Genomic DNA, 9,949 nt, shown 5'->3' on the forward strand with positions numbered 1-9,949 from the left:
TGGAGGTGGTCCATGTTGGGGGCCTTTCTTTATGCAGTGCCTCAGAGAAGGGGGCTTCAGGACAGAACTTTTAAGCTCTTGAAAACCGCCTCTTGATAGCCGCAATCATTCTGAAGTGCAGTGAGATGGGGTGGGGTAGAGTGGGGTGGGTGTTGCCCAGTGTGTGAGACATGGGATTCTTTCGTGCCAGGTGACAGAGGGTCAGTGTTGATGCAGTAGAATGTGTTGGAGTCGACTGACAGGGGTTGTGCCAGACACTCCTCAGGTGGTGTAGCAATGATGCTCCTGACCTCCCATCACTCAAGGCCAAGGGACACAAGGGACACAGGCAGTCCCACAGAAAGGAGGGCTTTCCATTCCTCTGGAACAAACTGTGTCTGATCCACTGTGGGCAGCCTGCATTTATGGTCCTAGACACCTAAAGCCCTTCTCTATAAGCTTTAAATTCCTACTAGGCCAGCATTTCCAGAACTTTTTGAGCAACGTTACCATACCAAGGAATGTAAAAAGTCTCCTCCCACAAACACACAAAATTAGTAATTTTTTTTTTTTCTTTTTGAGACAGGGTCTTGCTCTGTCTCCCAGGCTGGAGTGCAGTGGCCCAATCATGGCTCACTGCAACCTTGACCTCCCAGGCTCAGGTGAGATCCTCCCACCTCATCCTCCTGAGTAGTTAGGACTACAGGTGCATGCCACCAGGCCTGGCTAATTTTTATATTTTTTTGTAGAGACGGGGTCTCACTATGTTGCCCAGGCTGGTCTCAAATTCCTGAGCTAAAAGCAATCCTCCTGTCTTGGCCTCCCAAAGTGCTGAGATTATAGGTGTGAGTTGCTGTGCTTGGCCAAAACTAGGAATATTTTTAGTTTAAAATTTATGTTGAGGCCAGGTGCAGTGGCTCACGCCTATAATCCCAGCACTTTGGGAGGTCGAGGTGGGCAGATCGCGAGGTCAGGAGATCAAGACCATCCTGCCTAACACAGTGAAACCCTGTCTCTACTAAAAATACAAAAAAATTAGCCAGGTGTGGTGGCAGGCACCTGTAGTCCCAGCTACTCTGGAGGCTGAGGCAGGAGAATGGCGTGAACCCGAGAGACAGAGCTTGCAGTGAGCCGAGATCATGCCACTGCACTCTAGCCTGGGTGACAGAGCGAGACTCCATCTCAAAAAAAATAATTATGTTAAAAAATGTATTAATATATGTATGAAAAGTATAAATATGTGACTACACTTATCATCATATGACAATCTGCCTTTACAAAATGGAACACTTTATCAGATGTCAGGAATTCATATTAGGCCTTGATTAGTGCATGAATGATGTTGAGAATTCTATGATCTCTAATACATTTCAGAAGTGCTGTACTGGTCTGTGAGATACTTGAGGACAAGAGTCAGGACTAGTGTCCCCTCATATCTTGGGGTGAACTGTTACATTGGTGGCTCCCAGTGAATAATATCTTTTGGCATTCATGCCCTTGTATCATCGTTGTCTTCCCCTCATGGGCTTGAGCATGTAACTTGCTTTGGACAATGTAACATTGATAAGCATGATGCAAGTATAGATCTAATAAGCACTTGCTTCTCCTCTTGGGGCTTGTCCTATTGGAATGCTCTCGAGGAATCTAGCCACCTAGCTGAAAAGAAGCGTCAGTAGATTCATGAATGATGAGATAGCACATGGAGAGAGAGAGGCCATGTGGAGGAGCTAAGGCATCAGATATTTTAGTGCAGCCATTTTGGACTTTCTAGGCTAACTCAGTTGAATAAGTGGCACTAAGCTGCCACCTGGAGCAGAAGAACCAACCAGCTGAGCCCTACCCAAATTCCTGACCCGCAAAATCATGAGAAATAATAAATCATTGCTGTTTTAAGCCACTACATTTTGGAGTGATTTGTTACACAGCAATAGATAACTAAGATACTTGTAATAGGTGTGTAATAAATGTGTATGAAATGACTGAATGGCAAATCACAATTCAAGCCCTGGTGCTAATCTCTTACATTGGTCTTGGATACTCATTAAGCCTTGATCACATCTATTTTCTGGTATGATTCCTATGATGGTTAATCTTATGTGTCAACTTGACTTGTTCATGAAGTGTCCAGATATTTGGTCAAACATTATTCTGGGTGTTTTATGAGGGTGTTTTTGAATGGGATTAACATTTAAATCTGTAGACTAAGTAAAGCAGATTGCCCTCCATAATGCAGGTGGGCCTCATGCAATCAGTTGAAAGATTAAATAGAACAAAAGGTTGACCCTGCCCTCAATAAAAGAGAATTCTGCCTGACAAACCTAAAATTGGAACATCAGCTCTTCCTGATTCTGCAGTAGCCTGCTGGCCTTCACATGGAAACTGAGACATTGGCTCTGCCAATTTTGAACTTGCCACCCTCCATAATTGCTTGAACCAATACCTTATACTCTCTCTCTCTCTCTCACACACACACACGTTCCTTGACTTATGATGGGGATATATCTCAGTAAACCCATCGTGAGTTGAAAATATCATAAGTCAAAAATGTACTGAATACACCTAACCTACCAAACATCGCAGCTTGGCCTGCCTAATTTAAATGTGCTCGGAACACTTACATTAGCCTACAGTTGGGCAAAAATCATCGGGCAATACAGTAAACTGTAGAATATCAGTTGTTTACCCTCATAATTGTACGACTGACTGGGAGCTGCAGCTCACTGCTGCTGCCCAGCATCATGAGAGAGTATCATACTACATGTTGCTAGCCCAGGAAAAGATCCAAATGGAAAATTTGAAGCATGGTTTCTACTGAATGTATATTGCTTTTGCACCATCATGAAGTGAAAAACATCATAATTCTGAACCATCATAAGTTGGGGACCATCTATGCATACTTAGGAGATGTATGTATCTCCTATAGGTTCTGTTTCTCTAGAGAACACTGACTGATATAGATTTTGCTACCAAGAGTGGATGCTACTATAACAAATACCTAAAAATGTGGAAGTGGCTTTGGAATTAGGTAATGGGCAAAGACTGAAGAGTTTTGAGGTGCATGTTAGAAAAAGCCTAGATTGCCTTGAAGAGACTGTTGGTAGAAATACAAACATTAAACGCAATTCTGGTGAAGGCTCAGAAAGAAAAGAGTTGTAGAAAAAGTTTCTATCATCTAAGAGGATATATATATCATCATAAACAGAATGTTGGTAGAAATATGAACATTAAATGTACTTATGGTACGGTCTCAGAAATCAGGAGCATAATGTTGGAAACTGGTGAAAAGGCAATCCTTGTTATAAAGTAGTAAAGAACTTGGCTGAACTGTGTTCAGCCAAGGTAAAACTTGGGAGTGATGACCTTGGATATTTAGCACAGGAGATTTCCAAGCAAAGTGGTGAAAGTGTAGCCTGGTTTCTCCTTACTGCTTATAGTAAAATGCAAGAGGAAAGAGATAAGTTGAAGGAATTGTTATGCAAAAAGGAACCAGAATTTAAAGATTTGGAAATGCTCAGCCTATTCATATTTCAAAAAAAGAGAAAACGCATTTCTCTGCTTGGTGCAAATACCAAAGGCCTGTCTGGACAATCACTGCATAAAAAAGATTCCCACGAACTTAATCAACCATCTCAGCTGAAGCCAGGAATAGAGATGGGATTATACTAGCAGAAACACTTCCAGCTGGGACTAAAGAAAACAGAGAAAATGGAACAGAATGAAAGAAGTCTGTTGGACTTCTGGGATTCTACAGGACAGGCCAATAGAGTTATCCAGCTTTGAACATATGTTATCCTTCAAGAAAAGGGAAGAATGACCCCTGAAGACAATTTGGAGATTATCAGGGCTGCCACTCACACCCCAGGCCCAGGGGCATGGTTGTTTTTTCCTGTTTTCAGAGAGCGGGGCCACCTTCTTGGTTTCAGTGGGCCAAAATGTTGCCCAGTGCCTCAGGGGCAAGGTGACTAGCAGAGCTGCAGAATGGGATCTACCACCTAGGGTGGTGGGGGTGATGCAGCTGCCCCAGTGGGCACAGCATTCAGCCAAAGAGGATTATTCATTATTTTTTGTTTTTTTGAGACAGGGTCTCCTTCTGTCACCTAGGCTAGGGTGCAGAGGTGTGATCATGGCTAACTGCAACCTTGACCTTCTGGGCTCAAGCGATCCTCCTGCCTCAGCACCCCTACCCCTGAGTAGCTGGGAATACAGGCATGCACCACCATGCCTGGCTAATTTTTGTATTTTTTGTAGAGACAGTTTCACCATGTTGCCCAGGATGGTCTTGGACTCCTGAGCTCAAGTAATCCTTCCGCCCTTGGCCTCCCAAAGTGCTGGGACTACAGCCTAATGGACTGCAGATCTAATGGAATTTTCCTTGCTAGGTTTTGGATTTGTTTGGGATCCATTATCCCTTTCTTCTTTCCAATTTCTGCCTTTTGGAATAAGGATGTCTATTCTATGCCTGCCCACCATTGTATTTTGGAAGCACATAAGCTTGTCTGGTTTCATACGTTCACAGCTGGAGAGAATTTTGCCTCAGGATGAATCATACCTCAAGTCTCAACCATACCTGGTTTAGATATTCAGTGAGACTTTGGACTTGGAATTGATGTTGGAATGGGTTAAAACGTTTGGGGATGCTGGGATGGGCTGAATGGATTTTGCATGAGAGGAGAACATGAATTTTAGGGGGCCAGAGGATGGAATGTTTTGGAGTAAATTGTATCTCCCCACCAGATTCACATGTGAAAGCTCTGACTCCCAGTGTGACCCTATTTGGTGATAAGGCCTTTGAGGAAGTAATTAAGGTTAAATGAAGCTGAGCGTGGTGGCTCATGCTTGTAATCCCAGCACTTTGGGAGGAGGCCAGCAGATCACTTGAGGTCAAGGGTTCGAGACCGGCCTGGCCAACATGGCTAAACCCTGTTTCTACTAAAAATACAAAAATTAGCCAGGTGTGGTGGGGCTTGCCCATGGTCCCAGCTACTCAAGAGGCTGAGGTGGGAGAATCTCTTGAGCCCAGGAGGCAAAGGTTGCAGTGAGCTGAGATGGCACCACTGCACTCCAGCCTGGATGACAGAGTGAGACTTCATCTCAAAAACAAACAAAACAACAAACAAAAAAGGTTAAATGAGGTTCTAAGTGTGGCGTCCTAATCTGATAAATTGGTGTCCTTATAGAAAAGGAGGAAGCGCCACAGCCCTCCTCTCTGCATGCATGCACCAAGAGAAGAGACTGTGAGAGGGCACAGCGAGAAGGAGCAATTCAAGGAGAGAGGCCTTATCAGAAACCAACTCTGCTGGCATTTTCTTGTGTTTTTTTTGAGACAGAGTCTTACTCTGTCCCCAGGTTTGGAGTGCAGTGGTTTGAACTCAGCTCACTGCAACCTCTGCCTCCTGGGTTCAAGTGATTCTCCTTCCCCAGCCTCCTGAGTAGCTGGAATTACAGGCGCCCACCACACCTGGCTAATTTTTTTGTATTTTTTGGTAGAGACGGGAGTTTTACCTGTTGCCCAGGCTGGTCTTGAACTCCTGACCTCAAGTGATCCACCTGCCTCAGCCTCCCAAAGTGCTGTGATTACAGGCATGAGCCACCATATGTAGCCCCGTGCTGGCATTTTGCTTGGACTTCCAGCCTCCAGAAGTGTGAGAAAACAATTCTTGCTTAAGTCACTCAATCTGTGGTATTTTGTTATGGCAGCCCAAGCAGACAAATACAATTCCCCACAGCAATTTGCAGAGGAGTCGTGAAGACTTAGATTTCAATTCTAGCTTTCACTGATTCATTCATTCAGCCAATATTCAAGTTCTGCTATGTGCTGGACACTGTGTGTACTGATTTCCACATCCACTGGGTTTCAATGGTGAGCAAAATGCACATGGTTCTCGTCCTCAAGGAGCTTAAAATCATGTAAGGGAGACATATTCGTCAAATAATTACTCAAAGAGACATAAAATAATAATAGCAATGAGTGCTCTAGGAGGATGTCTCCTAGTCAAGGAGGTCAGGGAAAAGTTTTTGAAGAAGTGACACCAGACCTGAGATACAAAAAGGGTGATTAGGAGTCAACCCGGTGAAGATGGGGAGGAAGGGTGTTCCACGCAGAAGAAACAGCACGTGCAAAGAATGCTTCTACCAAGGAGGAAGCTGGTGGGTGTTCAGGGGACTGGAAGAAGGCTACCATGACTGAAACGGAGAGAGGAGGAGCAGAGTGGGAGGGGCTCGAGAAGAGGCTAGATGGCACAGGCTGGGCAGACCATGCCCAGGTCTTTGTCATGAGAGCAGTGGAAAGCCATTGAGCTGGCTTAACCTGGGAGTTGGCATGGCTAGATTTGCATTTCCAAAAAGGCGCTCGAGGCTGCCATGGGGGTGAGCGTGGTGGAGTGGAAGAAGACTTGTATGGGGACTGGCAAGGATGCTCCTGCAGGATTCAGGAGAGGCATGCGGGGGCCTTGGACCAGGGTGGTGGCAACAGAGATGGAGGAAAGGGCAAGATTGGAGAATGATTTATTAAGGCAAAAAAACCGGACTTTGGTGCCCAATTGTCTATAGGAGGTGAGGAAAAGAGAGGAGCAGGGATGATCTGAGGTTGCTGGGTTGAGTACCCAGGTGGGTGGTGGTGCCATCTGATTATAGAGAGATGATGGGGAAGACCAAGTTAGGGCTGGGGGCCACTACTTACCAGTTGCATGAACTTGGACAGGTTACTTTTAAGCCCCTGTATGCTTCATTTTCCCCATCTGAGATAAGTGATGTGAGATGATATTTGTAGAGGATCTGCTCGGAGCAGCTGCTCCTGCATATTAAGCTTTCTGATGTTTTCCTTTGTGAAGTAGCCTGGGCAGATGCTATTGTTCCATTTTTAAGGATGAGGAAGCTGAGTCTGCAAGATTGGAGTCTTGCCCAAATCCACATACTTTGAAACCAGGCTTACAGGCAGGTGGTGGGAGGAGCCTTACCTCCCTGCCAGTCTGCCTTCAACATCAGCTCACAGAGCCTAAGAGCAGAAATTATTCATCCATAAGTTGCTCAGCCTTCACTGGAGGTCTGGTATGGGTGGGGAAGAGGGAACATTGTTCAGGTGAGAAATGCAATTAGGGGAGGGGAGAGCGGTGTTGGAGTGAGCAGGGTGAAATTTAATTTTAAGCACCAAATTCATGTCGTAGCCAATTTCCCAAATGTGGGCTGCTCACAAAGTTTCTTTTTTCACTCACATAGAGGCTCAGATGCGGTGACTGGCAGGCAGCCTTCCTCTGAGTGGAGATTCAGGCACCCAGGCTCTTTCCATCTTACGGCTCTGCTGTCTCTAGGCCATGAGGTCAGGCAGTGGCGGAAACAGAGGTGGATGAGGCACATCTGCCTCACATCCTCAGCCCAGAAGCGAGACACATTGCTTCTGCTCACACTCCACTGGCCACCCTGGATGGCAAGGGAGCTGGAACTGTAGTCTAAATGGGCGCCTAGGGAGAAGGGAAAGGGAGTTTTGGTGATAAGCTTCTCAGTCCTGCTGTAACAGATCAGAGCTGATTTCCACATCCTAAATATTATATTGTGGAGCCTGGTAAAGAGAGACATATCTTACTGGACAGGAACCTGAACTGCTCCAGGCCAGGCTCCCAGGGTCCATCTGGGACTAGGCCTCTTGGTCAAGGTGGAGGAGAGGGGACAGAAAGGCTGTCCAGGCTCTGCTGGGATTTCTCCAGGAGGGGAGAGGACCAGCCTTGGGTAAGCAAGCTGAAGGAACCAAGCTTGATCCCATGCCCTGGCTGAATGGGTGGCAGGAAGGCTCCTTCTGGGTACACTTTTGTGAGCCACAGAAATAGCCTCTGGCCAAGGCCAGTGGGGAATTTGTCCCAAGTTTCTGAAGAGAGTGGGCTGTGCAGAGCCAGTGAGCAAAGCCTCTTGTATTGCACATAATTAAATGTTTGTGGACCGCCAGAGAGAGGGGCATTGTTGTGAACTTTACTTGGGTGGCCTCATCGAGAAGGGATATTTGAGCAAAGACATGAAGATGCTGAAACATGAGGATACTTCAGGAAGGGCAGAGGGAACAACAGGCGCCAAGTCCCTGTAGTAGGAGCAGGGGGGCTGTGTTCTGGACCCCTTGCCTTCATCCAGGCCAGAGATGATGGTGGTAACAGTGCGTAAGAGAGAAGGAGAAGTGGTTAGCTTCTGCATCTATTTGGTAGGTACCTCCCTCCTTCCTCCTCTTCCTTTCTTGGTTTTCTAGGAGTGACTTGTGAAGACACACTAAAGTGTTTCTACCTCTGTGCCGTTTTATAGACTGTAAGCCTCATGAGGGCAGGGAATGGGCCTTACCCTTACAGTGGGCTCAGGCACAGCTTATCCCTAGCACCTGGTTAAACATGTCTGTGTCCTGAGTCATCAGATTTCCTGGGGCTGAGCCTGGGTATATTGCTCATGATAAGAAAAGCTTTCCTGTGGCTCGGACACTCCTGTCCCTCTTCTAAAGGAACTGTCCTGTGTATCCAATCAAAGGAGATGGGGCTTCATTGTCTTTTTTTTTTTTTTTTTTTTTTTTTTTTGAGATGGAGTCTCGCTCTGTCACCCAGGCTGGAGTGCAGTGGTGTGATCTCGGCTCACTGCAACCTCCGCCTCCTGGGTTCAAGCAATTCCCCTGCCTCAGCCTCCCGAGTAGCTGGGATTACAGGCACACACCACCACATCTGGCTAATTTTTGTATTTTTAGTAGAGATGGGGTTTCATCATGTTGGCCAGGCTGGTCTCGAACTCCTGACCTCAAGTGATCCACCCACCTCAGCCTCCCACAGTGTTGGGATTACAGGCATGAGCCACTGCACCTGGCCAGGCTTCCGTGTCTTGAGTACCAGAGAGTCACAGTCCATCCATTCTTCCCGGCCCCGCTGTGAAGTGCTCAGGAGCTCAACAGTGGACAAGTTCCTGGGTTCTGTTTTGTCCCTGATAACGCCTGCCTGCTGGTTTCCTGGGGAAGTGACAGGGGCACATATGGCTGTGCCCAGCAGGTATCCCTGGCCCAAATCAGCTTGGCCTGTGCTCAGGCGGGGAGTGTTGGGCTCTGCATTGCTCATTCATTGATGTCAGGAGGGACCCACAGGAGTATCTTGAGCTTGGTTGTGGAGTGTCCATCACCCACAACGTGCAGCCTTTGTTTAACCTGGGGCCTTCCCTGCAACACCTCTTGCCCTCTGACTTTTGCAGAAACTTGGGTGCAAATGATATTTACAATCCAGCAGGCTCTCGATGTTTGGGAGGGCTCTGTCCACAGGCCTTCCACAAGCCCCACAGTCTTGAATGCAAAATGTTGGTGTCGGCTTCCGGCTTTCTCTCGAATGGTGTTTTCTTGAGAGTTATATGTTTCCTGTGCTCTCATGCCACAAACTAACTGCCTTTTCACTTTTCCCACAGGTTTTATCTCTCTTTCTCTGTGGCAGGGTCTTACAGTGTAGTTGTTAAAAGTGTGTGAACTGGCGAGGCATGTAATCTCAGCACTTTGAGAGGCCATGGTGGGCAGCTCTGCTGAGGTCAGGAGTTCCAGACCAGCCTGGCCAACATGGCGAAACCCCATCTCTACTAAAAATACAAAAATTAGCCTGGTGTGGTGGTGCGCACCTGTAATCTCAGCTACTTGGGAGGCTGAGGCAGGAGAATTCCTTGAACCCAGGAGGTGGAGGCTGCAGTGAGCTGAGATTGTGCCATTGCACTCCAGCCTGGGCAACAGAGTGAGACTCCATCTCAAGAAAAAAAAAAGTGTGTGAACTTTGGAATTGGACAGATTTGAATGGGCATTGCAGCTTCTGCTCTTACTGGCTGTGTTGTGTCTGGCAAAGTCCTCTGAGTCTCAGTTTACCCATCTGTAAAACGAAGACAATTACAGTATCTACCTAGTAGCTTGGTTGTGAAGCCTCATTGAGGTAGTAACATAATGTCTGGACCCACGATAAATAAGAACTATTATTACCCTTAATGAAAA

This window comes from Pongo abelii, chromosome 12 (assembly GCF_028885655.2).
Source record: "Pongo abelii isolate AG06213 chromosome 12, NHGRI_mPonAbe1-v2.0_pri, whole genome shotgun sequence".
NCBI lineage: Eukaryota > Metazoa > Chordata > Mammalia > Primates > Hominidae > Pongo > Pongo abelii.